The 23,701-nt window shown below is 48.3% G+C and overlaps 1 protein-coding gene across 3 annotated transcripts in view; it reads left to right on the forward strand.

The window, feature by feature from the left end:
- Nucleotides 1-18,860: 18,860 nt before the first annotated feature.
- The window catches only part of MIDEAS (mitotic deacetylase associated SANT domain protein), a 72,871-nt gene continuing 68,030 nt past the window's right edge, over nucleotides 18,861-23,701 (forward strand). For 2 of the 3 annotated variants that reach the window (XM_084792065.1, XM_084792064.1), the window contains exon 1: nucleotides 19,884-20,095. The gene's annotated coding sequence lies outside the window, so the exon portion shown is untranslated. Of the gene's footprint in view, nucleotides 18,941-19,345; nucleotides 19,447-19,883; nucleotides 20,096-23,701 lie in introns of those variants that run through there. The other variant, XM_084792066.1, reaches the window with a different exon arrangement.

Consider the following 23,701-nt stretch of genomic DNA (forward strand, 5'->3'; position numbering starts at 1 on the left):
TAAGTTCCCCCCCACCCCCCGCCTGCCAGACAGGGTTTCTTTGTGTAACCTTGGCTGTCCTGGACTCACTTTGTAGACCAGGCTGGCCTGGAACTCACAGTGATCCACCAGTCTGCTGGGATTAAAGGCCTGGGCTACCATGACCGGCTAAATTTTGTTTCTTTCACCGCTAAGTTTTGTTTCTTTGTTTCTTTCCTCCTTTTGTTCCCCCCTCCTTTGAGACAGGGTTTCTCTGTGTAGCCTTGGCTGCCCTGGAACTCACTCTGTAGACTAGGTTGGCCTCGAACTCACAGCGACTCCACCTGTCTCTGCCTCCCGAGAGCAGGGATTAATTGCCTACGCCACCACCGCCCGGCTACTCCTTTTGTACAGACTTTAACATAAACCACAGGCTCCTGTGGCATCCCCAGCCTGGTCTGGCCCCGAAAGAAAGGGTGTGTCAAGGGCATTCCGCAGTGCTTCCCTGGTCTGTCTGGACTTGTCTGCTTCTGAAGTTCTGAGCTGCGAGCTGCTCAGCTTCCTGCTTTATTACACAGTGGACTCCATGCGGCAGGGCCATGCAGTGGGAAGACAGACAGAGCGAGCAGCTGTATTGTTCCTTAGGACCTCCTTCAAACGTTCTGGGTGTTCGGTGTCTGATTTTGTGTTCATGATGGTAAAGTGCAGTTGTTGGATATTTGGACAGTTACTCATTCAACTTAAAAAAAAAAATTCACTACTACCCCGGTGTGGTGACACACGTCTTTAATCCCAGCACTCTGGAGGCAGAGGCAGGTGTATCCCTGTGAGTTTGAGGCCAACCTGGTCTACAAAGCGAGTCTATACCAACCAAGGTTACATAGAGAAACCCTGTCTCAAAAAAGCCAAAAAAAAAAAAAAAAGCACAAATCGTAGCATGAGATGCCTTGATATGCAGACCATCAACTGTGGGCAAGTCACTCGTTCCTCCGTACCTCAGTAATAAAAGGAGGATGTTCCTGATCAGTCCACCTCCTAAGCCTTTGCTGACATACCGTGTGGACAGCGATGGGACTCCAGCCGGGCACACCGTGAGGACTATGCAATGGTTTCTATCGCTACTGACAACCACCTAGATCTCCTCAGAGCCATTCCTAGTAAAGCAAAACACAAAACCAGGCTCACTACTGAGATCAGCAGATTGTTCAGAGCTCTGACTTTAAAACAGAGCAGCAACCAGCTGATTTAAATACAACAAGGGCCGGCGTGGTGGCGCGCGCCTTTAATCTCAGCACTTGGGAGGCAGAGGCAGGCGGATCGCTGTGAGTTTGAGGCCAGCCTGGTCTACAAAGTGAGTCCAGGATGGCCAAGGCTACATAGAGAAACCCTGTCTCGAAAAACCAAAAAAAAAAAAAAAAAAAAAACCAAAAAAAAAAAAAAAAAGGAAAAGAAAAAATTAAATACAACAAGGACTCGTGGAAAGGATTCTGAGTTGCCCATAGAAGCCGTGGGAAAGATGGAGGGCCAGGGTCAGGGCATAAGTGTGAACAAGGCCAAAGCAGTGCCACCCAAGCCCTGTGGAGACCTTGACAACCTGCGCCATACTCAAGGGCAGGGCGTGAATGATGATCTTGTCACTATTTCTCTGGGATCTGGACAAGGCTGTCATAGCCCTGTGGCCACTGTCACAAGATAAAGTTCCTTGCTGGGCTCTGTGGTGTTGGGGGATGGCCTTGTGCACTCTGTGTTCAGATGCTGAATTCTGTGCCCTGAGATCTGGTTGCCTTCTGGACACTGTCAAGATCACTGAATCTCCTGCATCAATGCTGTGCAAAGGATGCTCCCCAATTTTCCCTGATTGGTTAATAAGAAGCTCGCCAGCCTATAGAGCTGGGTGAGAGGGGACAGGGGGTGGGACTTCCGTTCCCAGGGACAGGGGTCCCAGGTAGGGACCAGAGGGAGAAGAGAAGGGCGAAGAAGGTTGAACAGGTGGTTGCCATGGTGAGTCGGCAAGAGGGTAAAGGTGGAGGAGGAGCAGGTAGGGTGAGACTAGATGGCAGGTAATGGGCACATGGCTGAGAAGTAGCCAGACTAGCATAATTGGGTTAGAATAGAATCTGCCCGGTTATAGCACTAAAGCTTTTTGAATACATCTAATATGTCGCCATGTCACTTATTTGGGAGCTAGAGTGGGTGTTAGAAAAGGCCCCTACTAATAAATACAGTAACTCAACACTGTGGTTGGTGTGGCCTCCTGATTCAGAGCCCCAGGGCGGCACACCTGCGTGATGGAGTGTAGAACCCAGAGGATGAGGTGAAGTGTATGAGGCCACTGGGCTGGCTTAGTAGACATTTCAAGGCCTGTGTCCCCAGCCCTCAGTGTCCACCATTGCCATGTTGCCAGTTGCCAGCCCGGGAAGCAGGCTGGTCACCCAGCAGCCAGCTGCACCTTCCTGAGGCAGGTCCCAACAGGAGCCCTTTGGCTGGCCTGTGGCGACGGCTGCCCCTGCTGACTTATTCTCCCACTGGGTTGGGGGGAATTCAGAGCAGCCTTCTCTGTCTTTTCGCTCTCATCCTGAGAGAAAGAAAGAGTAGAGAGCAAGGACAACAGCCCCCACGCTGGGCTTGTTCTCCCTGCTGGGCCCTGAGCCCGCAGTTGTCACCTGCTAGACTCTGACCTCTGCTAACTTCTCTGGCCTCCTGACAGTATTAGTCACCTCTTGCCCTCGTCCTTGACTTACTCTGGGTCCTGCCTTCCTGTTCTGGTTCTCAGTTGGACCCTGCCTTCCTGTGTGCACCCAGCATTGTCTTTTGGCCTAGCCACTCTGCAGGAAAGTCGCTGGTGGCGGTGGGAGTTCCAAAACCTTCCTTCACCAGCCTCCTCAGCAGCCAGCAGCGCCTGGCCCAGCAAACCTTGTTGAATCTTGAGGCATCATGACCTGCTGTTTTTGGGGTGTGGCCCACACCTCCTCATGACTAATTCGAGCAGAGGGTGGTGGAGGATCGGGGAGGACACTTCTAGCAAACCGGGTGGCAGAGATTTTCCTTCCACACCACCTGGGGGCATTCCTGTCTTGGACTGAGGTTGGGTTGGCTACTTAGACCTGATACCTGAATGCCATCCATAAGATTTGCGGTGCCCTCCCTAAGCTAGACTGAGGAAAACTGGTCTCGGGAATCCAGAAGAATGTCAGGATCAGCCCCAGTCAGCTGAGCTAAATCAGAGAGAAAGTGGCACCTTTCCGCCGCACCCCGCTTCCAAGATCTGCATTCGACAGACAACACAGGCGTTAGGTGCCACACTAGGTTCTAAGGGATGATGGTGAATGAGGCATACTCCCTGCCCTCAAGGAAGACAGAGGGACCTGGTATTTACAGTGGACACTGAGGCATGCTGTAATAATAACAGCTAACATTTATTAAATGCTCACTGTATGCCAGACTCTGTACTCAGAGGTACTGACCAGGCATTGTTTTGTGTAATTGTAATCGTCAAAGCGTTATTATCATCTCCTTCTTAAAGGGGAGGAGATGGAGGCCCAGAGACATTAAATGATTTGCCTAAGGTCACACAGCTGAGGCAAGAGGCATACCCAGAATTTAAATCTAGGTAACTTTTGGCCAGAGAGTTGGCTCAGCAGTTAAGAGCACTGGCTGCTCTTAGAGAGGACCTGGGTTCAATTCCAACACTCACATGGTGGCTCACAACCATCTGTAACTACATTTTCAGTGAGTCTGATGCCTACTTCTAACTTTGGAGGCTAGGCCGGGCATGGTGGCACACGCCTTTAATCCCAGCACTTGGGAGCCAGAGGCAGGCAGATCGCTGTGAGTTTGAGGCCAGCCTGGTCTACAAATCAAGTCCAGGACAGCCAAGGCTACACAGGGAAAGCCTGTCTTGAAAACCCAAAAAACAAACAAACAAAAACAGGGGACAGTCATAGGGGAGGGGAATAAGGGGAAAATGGGAGGGAGGGAAGAATGGGAGGATGCAAGGGATGGGATAACCATTGAGATGTAACAAGAGTAAATTAATAAAAAATTAAAAAAAAAACACCCAAAAAACCCTAACTTTGGAGGGCACCAGGCACACACATGGTGCACATATGTACATGCAGGCAGAACATTCACACACATAAATAATCTAAGTCCACGTAGTTTGGCTGTAGAGTCCTATGGTTGAAAACTGCCCTGCCATGACTCTGGTTTATGGCAGACAAAAGCCCAGGATACTATCTGAGTAAAGGGAGTTGCACTTGATATAGGAGGGCAAGGCAGTCTTTCGTGAACAAGTGACATAGGGCAGGGTCTAAAAGGATCAGTCAGAAGTCGGGTGTGGTGGTGCACGCCTTTAATCCTAGCACTCCGGAGGCAGAGGCTGGCATATCGATCTGAGTTCAAGGCCAGCCTGGTCTACAAAGTGAATCCAGGACAGCCAAGGCTCCACAGAGAAACCCTGTCTTGAAAACAAAACAAAACAAAACAAAACAAAAAAACCAACAACAACAAAAAGCAAAAAACCTAAAAAGATCAGTCAGAAATAGAAAAATAGGGGTGGAGGGCTGAGTAACAGCTTTGTGTAACAGCTTCCTCTGAGATTGAAACATTCTGTCCCTGCGAGGAAGGTAAGCAACAAGGTAGCTTCAGGAAGTCCCTAAAACTAAATAGATTTACAATCCACTCCCTGCCAAAGTAAACAGAGCAAATCTACAAAGAAGACTCTCAGAGTAGCCAAGAGGCCAGGAGGCCAACTGAGTTGCAAAGATGACTCTGAAGCCAGACCAGCTGCCTGGAGGAGGTTTAGACCACCTGGGAAGGACAGTCTCCGACAACCTCTTCATCTGCCTGCAGGCTGTGTGCAGTGTGCTCCAGGTTCCCAGCTTTTGTGAGCTTTCACCCATGCTGGGGTGCAGCTGTTTTTGAGTCATTTCTGCTCCCATAACACATTCCTGTTAGTAACCTCAATACATTTCCTTGGTTCATCAAATTGGACTTTGGTGGTGTCCTTTGGTTTGTAGTGGGCTCCCTATCTGGGGCAAGTAGATGTGAGCATTGGGTCTCTCTCTTCAGGAAAAGTTTGTCACACAGCATGGAGGAAAACATGGTCTAGACCAAGGAAACAAGGGGGTCGGAAGAGGCAGATTGGTTGGCTACTCCTCAGTGAGCACCAGTGATGTGTCAAGCACACCTAGAAGCCATCAGGGACTGTCAGTCATGTCCCAATCCCTGGCTTACATGAAGAAAGTGCTTGACAGGGGAGAGCATGGAAGGCTCAGAAGGTCCCTGTCACAAAGGTACCTCAAACCCAGGCTGAGAGGTCAAAAGTCTCTCCACTGTCAGGCCAAGGGTGGCAGGTAGGGAACGCTGCACGATAATCACGAAGGTTCCATAGCCAGGCTTCACCTGAGAAAACTGGCTTTTTACCGGTTTTCTTGGAGAAGGCCTTCCCATTGTCTGTGGATGCCGAAAGCCTGTCACTGTCATTTAACACGAGGTGGCAGCTTGAATTGGGGGGCTGGCAATAGCAAAGGAGAAAAGTAGTCTGGGTGTGGCTACTCTGAAGTGGGAGCATTATCCATCAAATCAGAAGACCAGTGGGGACCAAAACACGACTTCAAGTCTCAAGAGGTCAAAGGTCAGCACCAGTTCAATGCCAGACAATTGGCCCAAATCTAAACAGAAAGCTGATATTAGTGGTTTATTTTAATTGTATGTGTGTATGTGTGTGTGTGTATGTGTGTGTGTGTCTGTAAGTGGATATGTGAATATGTGACCATGTCCCTGGGGTCCACAAGATGGTGTCAGATCCCCTTGGAGTTTCTGGAGTTTCTGTGAGCTGCTCAACATGGATGCTGGGAACTGAACTTCTGCCCTCTGGAAGGGGCAGCAAGTGCCCTTAACTGCTGAGCCATCTCTTCATTCCTGGAAACCAATATTAGAAGAAAAGCCCAACAGAAGGTCATTTACATTTTAACTTATAATTAATAAACTTTGGTGCTAGGGTGGAACCCAGGGTGTTGTTTATAAAAGGTAAATGTTCTGACACTAAGATAGGTTCTTGGGCCCTAATTCACTTTAAGCATCTTTGTTGAGGTATAATTCACATGCTACCCAGTTCACTCATGTAAACAGTATCATAGTCTCAGCACTGAGTGCGCAGAGGCCAGCTTGGTGGTCTACATAGTGACTTCCAAGACAGGTGTACAATTCCACTTTGCCCATGCATAGACTGTAACCACTCCCTCAGTCAATTTTAGTTTTCATAAATTAACTTGCTTTTAATGGAAAATTTGTACTAACACCATGAATGGAAAACTTGTGTTATCTGCCTTCTATAGAAAGCAAAATAGGAGGCAGGCGTGGTGGTGCATGCCTTTAATCCCAGCACTCGGAGGCAGAGGCAGGTGGATCACTGTGAGTTCAAGGCCATCTTGATCTACAAAGCAAGTCTAGGACAGCCAAGGCTACACAGAGAAACCTTGTCTCGAAAAACAAAAACAAACAAACAAACAAATAGGGACTGGAGAGATGGCTCAGAGGTTAAGAGCACTGACCGCTCTTCCAGAGGTCCTGAGTTCAATTCCCAGCAACCACATGGTGGCTCACAACCATCTATAATCTGATCTAATGCCCTCTTCTGGTCTCCAGGTGCACGTGTAGATAGAGCACTGCATACATAATAATAAGTAAATAAATCCTTTTCTAAAAAAGAAAGCAAAATAAAGATAAATAAAACAAGAGCTAGGCCGTGTTATTAAATACATTCTGGCCAGTGTTGCCCTTGGTTTGTATGAAATTGAGAAAAAATGTGGGGGTGGGGAGTGGGCGGGTAGGCAGGTGTGAAAGGCTGTGGAACATAGACAAGAACTAGACTAAGATGCTGTCAGTGGCCTCAAAAAAAACCAAAGGAGAACTGAGAAAGTGACTTCTTCATGATGTACTTTAAAGCCACATCCCCAAGGCATCTAAAGTCATTTCCTGTCTATAGTCAGTACCTGAATCCTCCAGGTAGAGCAAGGTTACTTATTTCTAGGGTGTCACTTAGCCAGGAGTGACAGACGAGCCGCTCGACACTCAGGCGCCTCCGTTTCCTAGTGCCTGGTTTTTCTCCTCTGCATCACAGTCTTCTTTGCAATCATTATTTTTAATTAGGTCAAGTGCCTAATGTGTAGGCCATGCAGCCCTGTCACGAGTGTGTAGACAGGAACTTCCGACCTAGTAGATGCCTCCGAAACGATGTCATCCCACCCGTTGCATTTTACAGATAGGAAGGCCAAAGCCTCTGTTCACCCGAGATGTTGAGAAGTCAAAGAACTGTAGCCCGTGTGTCAAACACAGCCTTCTTCACGGCCAAGTCCACATTCAGTTGACTGGAACCCACAGCTGACAGTAGAGCCGTCGACAGCCCAGAATGACAGTGATCCTTCTCTGCTCTGGAGCGTAAAGCAAGCTTCCGGATCTCTCAGCCTGTCACTGGGTCCTGCCCTACTTCCAGTCTTGCGCTTTAATATGATCTGCCTTCAGCTCTGAATGAACATTTCCCCAATGACGCGAAATGTGGCTTCCAGGATCATGGGTGGGGTGGGGGGAACTGGCTGGTGGACTACAGCATGTGTTATATGTGAACAAGATGAGAGGGTGGCAGGGACTGTGGAGACTCTGACGGCTTATCTTCCCTGCAAACTAACAAATGAGCCTGCCAGTCTTGAGCCTTCCAGTCTCATGGATGCAGGACTTCTGAGTACATTTTAAAAAAGTAAAAGAAGAAAAAAGAACATATTTGCTTATGGCAATAGCAGTAGTCAGGCTACTGACAGCTGTTTTTTATTTGTTTGTTACAGGGTTTCTCTGTGTATGTTTTTGCTTTTGTTTTTGTGCTTGCTCCCTGAGCCACAATTCCCAAAGCAAAAATGGCCAAGTGACACCTGATATAATAAGGCAGGTCACACGAGAGTGAAGTCCTAAGTTTAGACAGTCAGAATGCTAAGTGCTGGACTGTGGAGTAGGTTTCATTCTGCTCTGGGAAAGGAGTTATTATATGAAAAATGATCTGGACTGAGTGTGGTGGCACACGCCTTTAAGGAAGCAGAGGCAGGCGGATCTCTGAGTTCGAGGCCAGCCTGGTCTACAAACAGAGTCCAGGACAGCCAGGGCTATTACACAGAGAAACCCTGTCTCAAAAAACCAAAAATAAATATAATAATAATAATAATAATAATAATAATAATAATAATAATAATAATCTGGAACCAAGGGCTGCCAGTGACTGCTCTAGGCAAGAGACATGCAAGAGACCCGTGTCTCCCAACAAATGTTAGGTACACATGAGAAAGCAACCCATAGCCCTCAGCTACATCATAGGACAAGGGATGGGGGTGAGACTGCAAGGGCCCGAGTCGACTGCTCTGGTCTTTGTGTGTCGCTTCTTATTGGTTTCAGTTATGGAAAGAAAAACTGGAGGCTTGTTTGTGGGTTTTGATATTTGTCTCACTTTTCAAAGTCCATAGCCCTCAGATCACGGTCTCCACTGGCTTTGGACAATTTTTAAGTCATTGTTTTGTGTGTCTTTAAGAATAATCCCTAGAAGGTCATAACTACACAGATGGGAGGAAAGTGTAGCCTTCCAAATGCTGTCTGCATTCTGGAGATAGCACATGCTGGGAAAATCCATGGTTGCCACACTGCAGTTGATTGTAGGATGTGCACTCATCACTTGCATCATCTCTGTCAGCATCCAAGATCAATATGGTGCAGCTTGTCAGTCACCAGGATGCCATAGGCAGGATTCCTGACATGACCTTGTCTGTCATCCGAAGTCATGTCCAGGTTCACCATAAAGTAGACTTTATTGGTGATATGGACTCCACTTCTTTTCTTTCTTTTAAGATTTAAAAAATTTGATATGGATGAATGTTTTTTTAAATATTTTTATTTAATTTTTAAATTTATGTGCATTGGTGTGAAGGTGTCAGATCTTGGAGTTACAGACAGTTGTGAGCTGCCATGTGGATGCTGGGAATTGAACCTGGGACCTTTGGAAGAGCAGACGGTGCTCTTAACCACTGAGCCAACTTTCTAGCCCCTGGATGAATGTTTTGACTGTGTGTATGTCTGTGCACCAGATGCGTGCCTGATACCAGCAGAGGTCAGAAAAGGGCATCAGATCCTTTAGAACTGGAGTTACAGATGGTTGTGGGGCACCATGTGGATGCTGGGGCTAGAACCTGGAACCTCTGCAGGAGCAGCAAGTGCTCTTAACTGTTGAGCCATCTCTCCAAGCCCAATGGAGCTTTTTGTTTGTTTGTTTTTTGAGATTTATTTTATTTATTTTATGTATATGTGTCTTCATGCACACCAGAAGAGGGAATTAGATTCCATTACTGACGGTTGTGAGCTGCCATGTAGGTGCTGGGAAATGAACTCAGGCCTTCTGGAAGAGCAGCCAGTGCTCTTAACCATCTCTCCAGCCCCCTGGAGGACATCTCTAAAGAAGATGCTTTGTATTTATAACTAAGACCCAGGTCCTTGCCTGTCAGGCTCAAGACTGCCATGCTTCTGTGCCTGGAAGAGGAGGTAGCTTGGGACAAGAACTCCAAGATATTCCTGGCATCAAAGTGGCACTGAGATTTGGTTCAGAGAGATTCTATAGCGTTGTGTGCATCCTGGGGCCCTTTGCCACTCTATCAGGTGGGAGGTAACTCATTGACTGGGCTCAGGCCTTGAGGTCCTGGATGGTGAGTCAGTGACCACACCCTTCAACTGGGTGCAAAGGGCAAAATATATGTCAGGAAATCAGGCAGAGCCCAATGTTACAAGACAAAGGCCATTCATGTGAAAGAATTCTAAAGATTCTAAAAGAGGGACATAGGGGATACAGATCCACTAGCAGATGTGACAGGCTATTCTACACAGAAATAACACACACACACACACACACACACACACACACACGTAATTAGAGCTGGTCATCCAATGTGACCCTTCCACCTCACTAACTTCTAGGGAACTCAATTTGGAATTGGGAAGCAGAAAAAGCTAAATTAAGAAGTATGTAGATAGGCCAGGCGTGGTGACGCACGCCTTTAATCCCAGAACTCAGGAGACAGAGGCAGGCAAATTGCTGTGAGTTGGAGGCCAGCCTGGTCTACAAAGTGAGCCCGCGACAACCAGGGCTACACACAGAAACCCTGTCTCAAAAAACAAAAACAAAAATCAAACAAACAAAACAAAACAAAAAAAGAAATATGTAGATAGCCAGGTGGTGGAGGTGCATGTCTTTAATCCCAGCACTTGGGAGGGAAAGACAGGAGGATCTCTGAGTTTGAGGCCAGCCTGGTCTACAAGTTAGTCCAGGATAGTCAAGGCTCAAAAAATCAAAAGAAGAAGAAGAGGAGGAGGAGGAAGGTGAAATATGTGGAGCTACTGTGAAGAAATTTTGTTCACTAAGATCCACCCCAACAGAAGCTGTTTAAGGAAACCAAAGACCCGGTTCCTTGCTGGACTCCCTAGATATTATTACACACAGGAAAGAAAGCGTCCTTCTTTTCTGAGGAAGCTGTGAGCCCTAAAACAATCTGGAGATGCCTAACCCTCTTGGCTATGAACCCAGAGGGCATCATCCATAGTGTGCTAAGGTTGATGTCTCAGACTGGCAGAGATTTATAGAAACACTTCCTTCCCACTGTACAGTGAGCTCTGACCTTTGAGCTGGGCCCGCCAACACTCACTGTCTCAAAGAGAAAAAAGCAGAGCGACATGACAGTAGGAGACTCAGGCCAGCCTGGATCCCAGGAATGCTGTGCATAATGCCTTGACTCTTGATGTTGTGTTTTCCATTCATGGAGAAAAAGAGAGCCGAATTTACAAAGCTTGAGTGGTTGTGCAGCCACTCGGGAGTCCTGCAGTTGTCGAATATGCAGAACTCGTCACAGAATGTTGATAGCTCTGCCTTACTGCTGGTGACTGTTCCTGCATGTGGCCTCTACACTGTGGCCAGCCTGATGAATGTTACTCATCTTTCTATCACTGACAAAATACCCAAGATACTAGACTTAATGAAAGAAAGGGCTTGCCTTGGCTGTTTCAGAGATCTCAGGCCGATGCTTGCGTAGCCTGGTTGCTTTGAGGCTACGGTAGCACAATACATCAGGGTGGAAACTTGTGTGTGTGTCGAGTACTATTTACCTAACGGCAGGCAGGAGCAAGGAGAGAGACCGGAAGTGGCTAGTGTCCCCAATACCTGCTTCCAATGACCTATCTTCCTTCTACCTAAACCCACCTCTGAATATTCTACTACCTCCCAGTGGTAGGAACAGGAAACCAAGCTCTCAACGTACAGGTCTCAGTGGAATACTTAAGAGAGATATGTCATAAGTCTGAGAAAAAGTTCAAGATATGGTGTGTGACCTAAAGCCTATGCTTAATCCTGAAGACTGTATAATACAGATTGCAGTTTTAATATAGTTGTATACAGTTTGGGATTGATGCTACTGGGTGTCTAGCTGCCTCTTGCTCCGGAAGCTTCTGATGACCGAGCTTCTTGGGATTTTGTCTGGTCCACCCAGCCTAGCTTCTTGCTCAAGTTCTAATGTGAAAACAAGAGCTTTTGGTACATGGTACAAGCATATTTCCAGAAAACACTGAAAAAAAAATCATAGTCCCTGCATTATTTATACTCTACAGTGACTGTAACAAACTACCAGAAATGTGGTAGCTTAAAATAATATAGGGTTTACAGTCGAGCGTGGTGGTGCATGCCTTTAATCTCAGCACTCGAGAGGCAGAGGCAGGTGGATCAATGTGAGTTTGAGGCCAGCCTGGTCTACAAAGCGAGCGAGTCCAGGACAGCCAAGACTACACAGAGGAACCCTGACTCAAAAACAAAACAAAACAACAACAACAACAAAACAACCATAGGGTTTATTATGTACTTTATCAGCCTTGTAGTTTTGTAGGCCAAAGGTCCAGCACAGGATCACCAGGCTAAAATCAAAGTATTGGCAAGTTCTGCTCCTTTCTGAGACTTTAGGGGAGAGTTGGTTTCTTTTCCTTGTCTTGCTCCTAGAAGCCAGCCTCATTCATTGGCTCATGACGCCGCTTTCCACTTCCTTTACTTTGTTATTTATCCAGTTCGTGTGTGCACAGAAGCCAGAGGAAAACTTGGGAGGGGTGGTTCTCTTCTTCTACCGGGCATTTTCCACGGTTTGAACTCAGGTCGCCAGGCTTGGCAGCAGATGCCCTTACCCACTGAGCCATCTGGCCAGTCTCTCTCCCTCCGTCTCCCAGCCCTTTTCTCCCACTTATCTCGTCCCCTTTTTTGTTCTTGAGACAGAGTCCTTCGAGGTCGGGTGGCTTCAAACTTGCCCACAGTCACACAATGTGCACCGAAGATGGGACCGGAAGACCGTCTGCAGACGGCAGGGAATCTTTACTCCCAATAGCGTTCCGAGCTATCGGAGCTTCTGTTTGCCCTTTAGGCCTCTGTTGCTGTTTGAAGGTAAGCTTGCAATCCATTCTCCTACAAAGCCACCCTGCATTTGTTTCTCTCTCTTCCATTTCAGCACGCATTTTCCTCTGATTTCCCACTGGCCCAGACCCGTGATCCTCCCCTGCCCTTGATGCGGGGTCAACTTGCCCTAAGTGGGACGTCCCAACACAGCAGCATCCATGACGTGCTGTGGGGGAAGTGGTGGCAGCCGCGAGAGCTCAGTTCAGAGATGCTGTCTGCTTTCTTTCTTTTAAGGTTTATTTATTTTTAGCTTGTGTGTTTTGTTTACATGTATACATGAGAAAGGTTGTGTGTGTGTGTGTGTGTGTGTGTGTCCTGCCCAAGGTGCCAGAAAAAGAGCTATCTGATCCTCCCCTGGAACTGGAGATGAGGGTTGTGAGCTTTTGTGTGGGGGCTGGGACTCGAACCCACGTCTTCTGGAAGAGCAGCAAGTGTTCTTTTTTTTTTTTTTTTTTTTTGGTTTTTCGAGACAGGGTCTCTCTGTGTAGCCTTGGCTGTCCTGGACTCACTTTGTAGACCAGGCTGGCCTCGAACTCACAGTGATCCACCTGCCTCTGCCTCTCAAGTGCTGGGACTAAAGGCGTGTGCCACCACGCCGGGCTGAGCAGCAAGTGTTCTTAGCTGCTGAGCTGCCTCTCCACCTGCTCTGTCTGCTTTCTTAGGTTTGAGAAGCAGATTCATTTTGACAGGAGTATCCCTGGCTTGGTATAAGCCAACCTTAGGTACAGTTTCCTTCCCAAATCCCCAGTGGAGAGCTGCATCAGAGCCCCTCTCTGTGTCTGAAGTGATTAGATTAGTAGCTCTCAACCTTCCTGATGCTATGACCTTTTACTGCAGTTGCTCATGTTGTGGTGACTCCCGACCCATAAAGCTATTTCCATTGCTACTTCATAACTTTACATTTCTGCTGTTACGATGATAATGTAAATTCTGATATGCAAGATACTTTATTTGTGACCCCGTGAAAGGGTCATATGACTCCCAAGGCGGTAGTGACCCACAGGTTGAGAATCATTGCAAGGCTTGGAGAAGAGAAAAAGGCATGGTATGCTTCTGGCTCTTTCTCTCCTCTTTCCTTTTCCCACCTTTGGCTCAGCTAGAAAGAGGATGGGTTTTTCTGCCTTAGAGCTGGCATAGCCTCACTGTTCTGAGTGGAAGGTCTCTTTTCTGTTAAGAAAGGCCTTAAGGAACTCTGTCTTTGACTTATTAAGGAAGGAAGATTTAGAAAGTGCTGGAGGCGAGCTGGGCACTGTGGCTCAAGCCTATAATCCAAGCACTGGAGAGGCAGAGGCAGGTGGATCTCTGTGAGTTTGAGGCCAGCCTGGTCTACAAAGTGAGTCCAAGACAGCCAAGGCTACACTCAGAAACCCTGGCTCGGAAAACAAACAAACAAACAAACAAACAAAAAACAAATAAACAAAAGAAAAGGCACCGGGTAGTGAGCTAGATCCTGCCTTCCCAGACTTAACCTCCCTTGTCTGAGATCTCCTGCAAAGCTAGAGTCTTAATAGTGTTCCTGCTGATTTGTAACTTAGGTTTCATTTTCTCCCGCTGGGAAGAGACTTTGTCCTTTTCCTCTTTGCATGCCCAGTGGTAGTCATTCTGCAAATGGGAACTGAGGGATGAATGGAAAGTGCCTATGTGGTCAGCACAGCAGAAGGGGACAGGATCCCTTTTGTTGTGGCTGCAACATCTGGACTGGTAGTGTGTGTGTGTGTGTGTGTGTGTGTGTGTGTGTGTGTGTGTGTGTGTGTGTAGGGGCTCAGAACTTGCTGGTGCTCACTTGGAGTTCACACGGGGATGCCTATAAACACCAGTGCATACTTCTGCAGAGAAGACGTAAATAAACAGAGAATGAGGACCAGATAGTTTAGCCATTGAGCTTTCTCTCTCTCTCTCTCTCTCTCTCTCTCTCTCTCTCTCTCTTTCTCTCTCTCTCTTTCCTGAACTGATCTTTTTGCCTTTGTCTCCATCGTGGTAATTTAACCACATAAAACTGAGAACTCTCAAAAGCCAGGGCATTTGACATTTTTGCAAAAACAGACTGCAGGAAACATGCCCATTGCTGAGGACATTGGCTGTGGTTTAGGTAGCAAAGCAAATGATCTAACAAGGAATGTATGTGCTGAGCCCAGTTCCTGTTAAGTTAATAGATTCACGTTCTGGCACATTCACCACCTCACGAGTCATAGCAACCGGATGACGGCATAGCAACACAGCGGTCGCAGCCACTGACATGAGAGAAATCAGAGCCTGGTGTCTCTGGAGGGAAACCAGAAATGGCGATTACAGCCAGTCTCTGCAGGAGGGGCTGAGGGGAGGGGACGTAGGGCAGTCATGGGCAGACGCTTGCCCAGGTCCCGGCTAAAGAAGGGTGACATCTTTTCTACTTCCTAAAACTTTGTTTTGTATTTTAAAAGTAAACAATATGCTCCTGCCAGAGAGGAAGTGGACTGTGCAGGAAAGACCCAGTCACGTGGCCAGCCCATTCTCCCAGCCTGGCAGCACCAGGGAAGTGATTCTTATCAGAGTGAGTGAGCCCTGTGGCTTGCTCTTTGAGGATCACACATGTTTCTTTCTAGTTTTTATATTTATTACCATTAATCATTATCATTATAGTACTGAGGATTGCCTGACCAGCAGGCCCTGGGGAAGCTTAGTCAAGTACCCCAGCTCTGCGTTATATCCTTTTTTGACTTTTTATTTTGGGACAGGATTTTACTGAGTTGCCCAGAATGGCTTTAAACTTGTGACCTTTTTCTTCCTCCCTTTGCCTCTCCAATAGCTGGGTTTACAGACCTGTGTCACCACCAGGCATGGCTTTTAGTTTTTATTTTACATTTAGTTATGTTAATTAATTTATTTTTGTGGTGATTTCCCCTCACCTCGGGGATCAAACACAAGATTGTAGGCAAGCATTCCTTTTCCATCATTGGGCTATATTCCCTAGCCCAAAGTAGCATCACTTTATTTTCTCTGTCTTTCTGTTTTTGTTTTGGGTGGCCCTGGAAACTGAACCCACGGCTTCTTCACACATGCTAGGCAAGAGCTCTACCACTGAGTTACATCCCCAGCTAGTTTCTGGCTTTCAGATCCTTCCTCAATCGCCTACCCTTTGTGGTTGCCAGAGCTTAAGTCTCTTTGGTCCATGTTTTCCTTCTTGAACTGAAGCCCAGCTTCTGTGTGCCAGGATCTTAGAAACCCAGGGTAGATTCCTGGGGAGGAAGAGGAGGATGCCTGGATGGATGTAAATGCTTGTGACTCAAGGACATCTGCCTGTGTTGTAAAGTAGGTGACACCCAGTACCAGGGCTGCCAGGGACAGAGCAGCAGTCCACACCCTCTGACCTAGTTTAAATGGAAAGATAACCTTTGTTCGGCCAAAGGAGTTAAGGCTCTGCTTTAGGTGTTATACTTCAATCTGCTCGGGCACCTCGTTTCTTCCCTCCACGTTCTGCTTTTGGCAAAACCGAGGGCACGTGAGGCTGTCCTAGGAGCGTCATTGTGGTACGTGATGACGTCTGTGTCATCTACCGATGTGGGACAACTACCTTAAAGCAGAGCACCTCGGCTGGGGTGCGGCAGGGGCTCAGGGGTGGCAGGACACTTGCTTTGAGCACACTAGGGACTGGACTTACTCTCCAGCATCACGTGCACACGCTTGTACATGCGCATGTTTTAAAATGTAGCGGCTTGAGATACCAAGCATTTGTTGTTGAATAGTTTCTGTGGGTCGGGCATCCAGGTAGCTTAGCTGAGCTGGGATAAGGTTTCTGGGGCTTTTTTGTTTGTTTGGTTTGGTTTGCCTTTTTGAGATGGGGTTTCTCTGTGTAGCCCTGGTTTCTTTTTTTTTCTTTTTTCTTTTTTTGGTTTTTCCAGACAGGATCTCTCTGTGTTAGCCTTGGCTGTCCTGGAGTTGCTTTGTAGACCAGGCTGGCCTTGAACTCACAGCGATCTGCCTGCTTCTGCCTCCCGAGTGCTGGGATTATAGGCTGCAGCCCTGGTTTCTTTGTGTCCATTTCTTTGTGTAGTCCTAGAACTGGCTCTGTGTACCGGGCTGGCCTCCAACTCATACAGATCTGCCTGCCTCTGCCACCTGAGTGCTGGGAGTAAGGGCGTGCACCTCCGCTGCCGCTGCCACCACAACCACTATTGAGATTACTGTTGTCTCCCAAAGAGACTTTGGAAGGCTTGGGTAACATGGGAGCTGAGGAAAAACACAGTTTTCCAATCTCACATGTAAAAGTAAAAGTATCTTCTTTTCATCTGATGTAATTGTGGTCTCTGAGGCTTACTGTCTATGCCTACTAACTTAGGGCTAGTCCTGGAAGCTTCTAGATTCTGTAAAATCTTATCTACACCTAGAATGTTGTTAGCCTCTGAGACTTACTTCTGGATAAATTCACCCTTTCTAGCTCTTTCTGAACTCTGGCTGGCTGGTTCAGCTCACCTATTCAGGCCCAAACTCCTGTCCATGCTGACTGATTCCATCGGGCTTCTCCCTTGGTTTCAAACGAACTCTAACAATCAGTTCTAATCTTCTGGCTCCTTCTCTCTACAACTTGTCTCTGTGAAGCTGTCCCAGTAAAAACTGCCTCTGAATTCAACAAACTTAACTTCTACAAACTCAACTCCACTGCACTGCCTCTCAACTCACTCTCAACCCAACTGCCTGAATAGCACTGACTAGACACAGAGATCAGCATGCCTCGGTGTCCTGACTGCTGGGATTAAAGGTATGTACCACCACGCCTGCACCTAAGATTTTTTTTTTAGCTGAAACTTACTTTATACCAGGCTGGTCTTGAACTCAGAGATTTGCTTGCCTCTGTCTCCTGGGATTAAAGGCGTGTCTGTATTCCAGCCAGAGTAGCCATACTGCTGGATTAAAATCCCTCTACTGTCATTCAAATGGCTGCTAGTGGGTCTCACTTCCTTTGCAAAGGGGTGTCTTAGGCCTTGGCAGTTGGCTTCTTCTACAACTAGCAAGACAGAGTGAAAGACAGGGAGCACCCAAGATGTGAGCCACAGCCTTCTTTGTAACCCAGTCTCAAAAGTGACATCTCCTTTCTTTCTTTCTTTCTTTCTTTCTTTCTTTCTTTCTTTCTTTCTTTCTTTCTCTCCTCCTCCATCCTCCACCCCGAGACAGGGTTTCTCTGTGTAGCCTTGGCTGTCCTGGAGTAGATTATGTAGATCAGGCTGGCCTCAAACAGCAATCTGCCTGCCTCTGTCTCCAGAGTGCTGAGATTAAAGGCGTGTGCCACCATGGCTGGCTGATGTTCTATTTCTTCTACCATATTCTGTTTGTTAGAATTGAGTTGGTGAGCCGGGTGTGGTGGTGCACGCCTTTAATCCCAGCACTCAGGAGGGAGAGGCAGGCGGATCGCTATGAGTTTGAGGCCAGCCTAGTCTACAAAGTGAGTCCAGGATGGCCAAGGCTACACAGAGAAACCCTGTCTCGAAAAACCAAAAAAAAAAAAAAAAAAAAAAAAAAAAAGAATTGAGTTGGTGGAGTTAAGGAAAAAGAATTGTGTAAGGGTGTGAATGCCAGGAGGCCGAGATCATTGGCAGGGAGCTGTCTACCACATCCTCCACACAGTGTCCTGGGGCTCCAGCAAATGCCACACCATGCAGAGACAAAGCAGTGTGTATGTGCATGTGTGAATGTCAGGCCTTCACACATTTGTGGGCTCTGCTAATTACTCCTGGGCATGCAGAAATACTGAATATTCATGAAGTTGCCACAGAGTGTTTAGAATCACAATACCGAACAAAGACATATTCTGCTCCTGCCTTAGCAAACTCAGAGTAACACCATTTTCTTAAGAAGCCTGATCATTGCTGTTAGGAATTGTTTTACCCCAAAATTAAATGGGCAGTACCTCCATCCTACCTTCGCTCCATCATAGTGTGATTAATAAAAATGTCTAAAATTATATTTAAGTCTAATGATGTACTTCTTTCTCTCTTTTTCTTTCTTTTTTCTTTTTCTTTTTCTTTTTCTTCTTCTTCTTTTTTTTTTTTAACCACAGAGAGTCTCTGTGTAGCCTTGGCTGTCCTGGACTTGCTTTGTAAACCAGATTGGCCTTGAACTCACAGAGATCAACCCGCCTCTGTCCTCCAGGTTATTGGGATTACAGGCGTGCACCACCACACCCAGCTGCTATACTTATTTCTTAAAACAATATTGTTTTCCTTTCAGCATACCTTATGTACTTGCAATGTAACAGTAAGGTCCCAGTAAAAGTCAGAAACAGTACATTGGCAGCTACAAGATGGGGGGGGGGGTGGATGGGGGGGGGTGAATCGGGCCTGCATGCTCCTAATCTTTGGGTGTGTCTGTGGCTTCCCCTGAGGTATTTAGCAGACTTGACGTGGGTGGGGGGGCATTTCCCACATGTCATTTTCCATTAATCTTACATCACCTTTTGACACAGAACCTTCCCTCAAGCTTAGATGAAGATTGGGATGTGAAGTATTGTCAGGCCAATGTGTTAGTAGGTGCAGTATTTGGGGGAAAAGGGCAACTGTCCAGCTTTAGCTGAGGTCTTTGAATGGCCTTTTATGGGCCCCTCTTTTCCAGCAGGGCTAAATGTTTCTGGTGGGAAAGCCTTGCCCTGCAGTTTTGCCTGTCCGCTTCTTTTTTTGAAAACCACAGCAAAGGCTAGCCTAGTCCTCTCTCCAGCCAAAGGGGATTCGGAATCCTTCCTTGGGCACGGCTGTTTGACTGCTTTGTAACTGCTTACCAGAGACTCAAAAGGCAGCTCTCTGTTGATATAGTGTTTAATATGCTGACAAAAAATTATTTTGGGCAATGATAAAACTTCAAAATTGCTACTGCCATAAGTTCCTCCATTCTGTAAATCCATCTTGTAAATAGGGCTTGTGGTGACACCCGAAAGCATCAGGCTCCAAAAGATCCTGAGACTTGAGGGCAGAAGGAAGCGGTGGAAATCCGAGAAGAAAGGGAGCAGACCCGACGTGGGTGATGACATAATTCCTGAAACACAATGGATGGTAATGTGTGCAAGTACAGCCTGGGGAAAGTGACAGGACAATCGTGTAGACCTTTACGGAGTGTGAGGACAGCAGAGTGGAGTTTGAAGTAAGCCCGGCATTATTTGGCGGAAATAGCACACATGACTTCCCAAATAACCAAACGAAAACCTTTATCTCCTCCCTCCTGACTCGTGTGTGTGTGTGTGTGTGTGTGTGTGTGTGTGTGTGTGTGTGTGTGGTCGGTGGGGGACTTTTTCCTCTTGGGTTTCTTGAACTTTGCCACCGCCAGCCCCCATCCCCACCCCCTCTCCAATCCCACCCAAGGGAGAGCAGGGCGTCTCCGACCACACTTCCACCAAGCGTAAGGTGGGTGCTGGAGCCAGGCTTCGCCAGCGGCTGCAGCGGCTGGGGGCCACGCGGAGGCGCGCGGAACCGGGGCGCGGGCGGGGCAGGAGGCTGCAGGGCTCTGCGCGCCGCCGCGCTAGCTGCTGGGTCACAGCCCCGGCCGCGCCGCCCGCTCGGCGAGGAAGTGACGACTGCGCCGTCCCAGAGAGCAACAAAGTTTGAGTCTGCGGGTCGTGTTCCCTTGCTTCCCGCGCCCATCCGAACTGCCCCGGGATCTAGCGTGCAGGTGAGTTGCGGACGCCGCGTGCCCTTCCCGCCGCGGGGGCCCGACGTGAGGCTCTGGGAGGATCCCGGGTTCTTTCGGTCTTGGCGGCGCCGGCCGGGCCCTGGGGCGTTGGGGGTGCAGCAGAGAGAGAGAGAGAGGCAGGGCGACGGAGATCTCGGCTGATGTCGCGCCCCAGAGGTGGCTGCTTTGCCCCGGGACTTAGGATGGCTCTGGGGCAGCCTAGCCCTCTCTGGGAGCGACCCCTGAGAACACATATGCCTCCCAGGGGCCTCCCAGGACCTCCGTCCGGAGCCAGCTCTCCACCCTGCGCCCCATCTTTCCAGGCTGCGAGCAGCCGCATTTCCAGCTCTTCCCGGCGTTTCCCTGGGAAACGTTCCGTTCCTCTACGCAGCCCTCCACTAGGTCGCAGGAAGGAAGTTACAGGAACTTTCCCTCTACTTTTGTTTGCTTGGCCTTGCAGTGACGGAGAGTGGAGCAATTCCGAAGTTTGGGTCAACAGCCCTATCCATTTCCAACAAACAAAACTCGAGTTGTTCCCAAGACTCCTTGAAACAGGCCCCTCCCGACTCTTCCTCCCTCCCTACCACGCCCCGAACTCAACAGTAAGCTCTCTAAGGCCTAACACTTTGCAATTTAGCCATAAAAACTGTCAGCACACCCACGTACATATGTGAGTGTTTTCTATATAAAACCCAGAAAGCCGCTTCCAGTGTGGACTCCGTCTCATCTTGTTCTTTTCTGTGTTCTAAAACTGCTAGGGGCTGCAGGAGTGTGCCTGGGAACTTACATGGTGGTTCCTGCCTCGTGGCTGAGAAGTTTATGACATCTTTGCAGAGTAGCAAAGGGCTTGGCGTGGCCCTGCGGCTGGCGCCCAGGCTCCCTGGTTTGTGTCCGAAGCTGTTGCAGCGCGCTGGGGACACGGTGTGTGCAGGAATGTTTGCACAGGCCATGGACACTTGGGGATGGGATGTCAAGAGGTTGAATGGTGCAGTCCCTAGCAGCAGTTCCTGCCGGTCTGTAATTACAACGTGATTGCACAGCCAGGCTTTGTTAGCGTGGATGTTTATACGATTGTGCAAGGTCTTTGGTGGTGGTGGTGAACAAAACACAGATTTGCATTGCAAATGCTTAGGACAGATCTGGACCCCCCCCCCCCCCCCGAATTCTTTTTACTCTTTAACTTTTGCTGGGGGATTTGTTTTCCTTGCCTCCCCCTTAACCTCTTAACAGCCTGCTGACATCCTGAGAATTTGGAACCTTCTCAGGAAAGCAGGCTCTCTCTACGACTTACTATAGAAGAAATATCTTAGGCAGCCTGAAAATTGTGCCAGGAACTGTGTACCTTCACTTGTCCTGAGAAAATGTGGATGACATCAGCAGGAAAAGGAGATAGTTAATTACTGTCATCAACCCTGCCTTGAAGGAAAGACTGTTTGAAATAGCAGAATTGCGCTAGTAGCAGGACTGGGGCTAGTTATAAAGAAAAATCACAGGTCATGTATGTCTGAGCTGGCCGGCCAGACTTTGAGCCTACAAGTATCCGTTGCAGAAATGTAGGTGGGTCTTAATTCCTTTATTGTGTTCTGGGCCAAAGGGAAGCATGCTTTAGTGGCTAAAGGAAATGTGCTGGGGCTTTGAGACTGTGTGTCTGTGTTGTTGATGGGTGTGGGGGTGAGGGTGACTCACATCTTTTCTCTAGTGTGGTCCCTACACCTGCTTTCCCAGGACAGCCTGCAGTACAAGCCAGGTTAGGGGGGAGGGTCCTATCTCTATCCAAATGCTGCCCCTTCAGGAAACAGGCTGTCTTTGCTACTTTTCTATAGATGTGAAGAGACACTGTAACCAAGGCAACTTACACACCAAAGCATTTAATTGGAGACTTGGTTACAGTTTCAGAGGGTGTGGATCAACACGCAGCAGGTGGAGAGAGGGGCCCCCCCCCGGGGATGGGCCACTGAACCTGGCATGGCTGTTTGAAAACTCAAAGCCCACTTCCAGCAACACACCTCCGTCCCAACAATCCTTCCCAAACAGTTCCGCCAACAAGGGACCAAGCATTTGAACGTGTGGGGGCCATACCCCAGGGGCCCAACCTGCACATAGGAGAAGGCTGTTTCCTCCTGAGAGTGGAACCAGCCCAGTTTTTCTGTGACCCAGTCTGAAAGCACTGTGCAAGGCCATCCTTCTATCGTCTCAAACGTCAATCTTACAGTCTGTCCTGGGCTGAAAAGTCACCAGGCAGTGCATTTCCCTGTTCTGTTACTGTGTGACTGCTTGGTACCAAGGCCCCTGTAAGTGGCTCCCTGCTCACCAGCTGGTGACCCTGGCATGCCCGTGTTCCTTCATAGCTGCTTTCCCAAACCAAACAGTGACGTTTCACTTGGAAGCCAACTGCTGGTTTCCAGCCTTGTGCTGGCTGTATGTCACTGGCACGGTAACCCAAACATTAGGGCACAGTTCCTGGCAGGTATCTGTGTGTGCTTTCGGAGACCGGAAGGGAAAACATGTGAAATCAGGGTCGTTCTGGAAAGGCTAGTCCCACAGTAGCCAACAGGGGAATGAGATTTAGAAGGAGCTATCTTGAATTGCCTAACCCACTCATTTCAGGGATATTGAGTTTTTACTGAACTTGTCTGTCAAGGTCCTTGTCACTTGACCAGAACTGCCTCAGTGAGGTCCTAGTGAAACCAAGATTGATGGGAGGAGTGTGTTCCCTTCTGACCCCCCAGAGAAAGAGAACTGTGAGTTTATGATCTTTTATGTCCTGTGGCACCTTGATGAGACCAGAAACACCCAAAGGCCCTCCTGGTGTGGCTGGCAGAATGGCAGGGAGGGACCCCTTGCAAGGCCTGCTCCCCGGAGCTGTGGGGGGTCATCTGGAGCAGCCTGTCTCCCCACATCTTCAGTTTAGCCTGGCTGAGTTTCACACCCAAGTCAGGCCCTTCCCCTGGCTTACTAGGCTTTGCCTCTGTTCACAGAACTTGCCCTTGGGTGCTTCGGCAGCGGCTTGCAGGCCCGACTTCCTCACCCACCTTATGTAAACGCTGGTTTATAGCTTGATGTCGCTACTACTCAGTTCACGGCCGGCCCCTAAGCAACACTGTCTGCTGCCTTGCCGTGTACAGTTAGAAGCAACCGTGAAAAACAAGCTCTGACTCAAAAACCGGACGACGTGTAACAGATACTTTTATTGCTCCAATAGGAAATGCTACAGGCAGGAGTGTGGGCGGGGGGATGATTATTGTGTCCATCTCTGGGCAGGGAGAGATGGGGACCAAAACTGTTACTGGGAGAAGCCGGTTTTTGTGAAGAAGGTGGTCTCCGCGTAGAAGGCCTTTTATGCAGTCCAAGCTGAACCTTCTATTTCTAGCTCTCTGCTTCCTTCTGCTGCCTCGGGCCCTGCACGACGCACTGTTTTGACATAACAGCTTACCTCCAAAAGAGGAGGTGGAGCAGCCTCAGCTAAAGAGGACATTCCAGGCTCTGAAGAAAGTGCTGCAATGTCCCAGATGCTGCGGCCGGGCCATGCTGAACCACAGGCTTTGAGCTCTTGCTCTCAATGAAGCATTTCTTTGTGAGACCCTTAAGCCTTCTTTTTCTGGTCCA

This window comes from Acomys minous (assembly GCF_964271855.1).
Source record: "Acomys minous genome assembly, chromosome: 8".
Lineage (NCBI taxonomy): Eukaryota > Metazoa > Chordata > Mammalia > Rodentia > Muridae > Acomys > Acomys minous.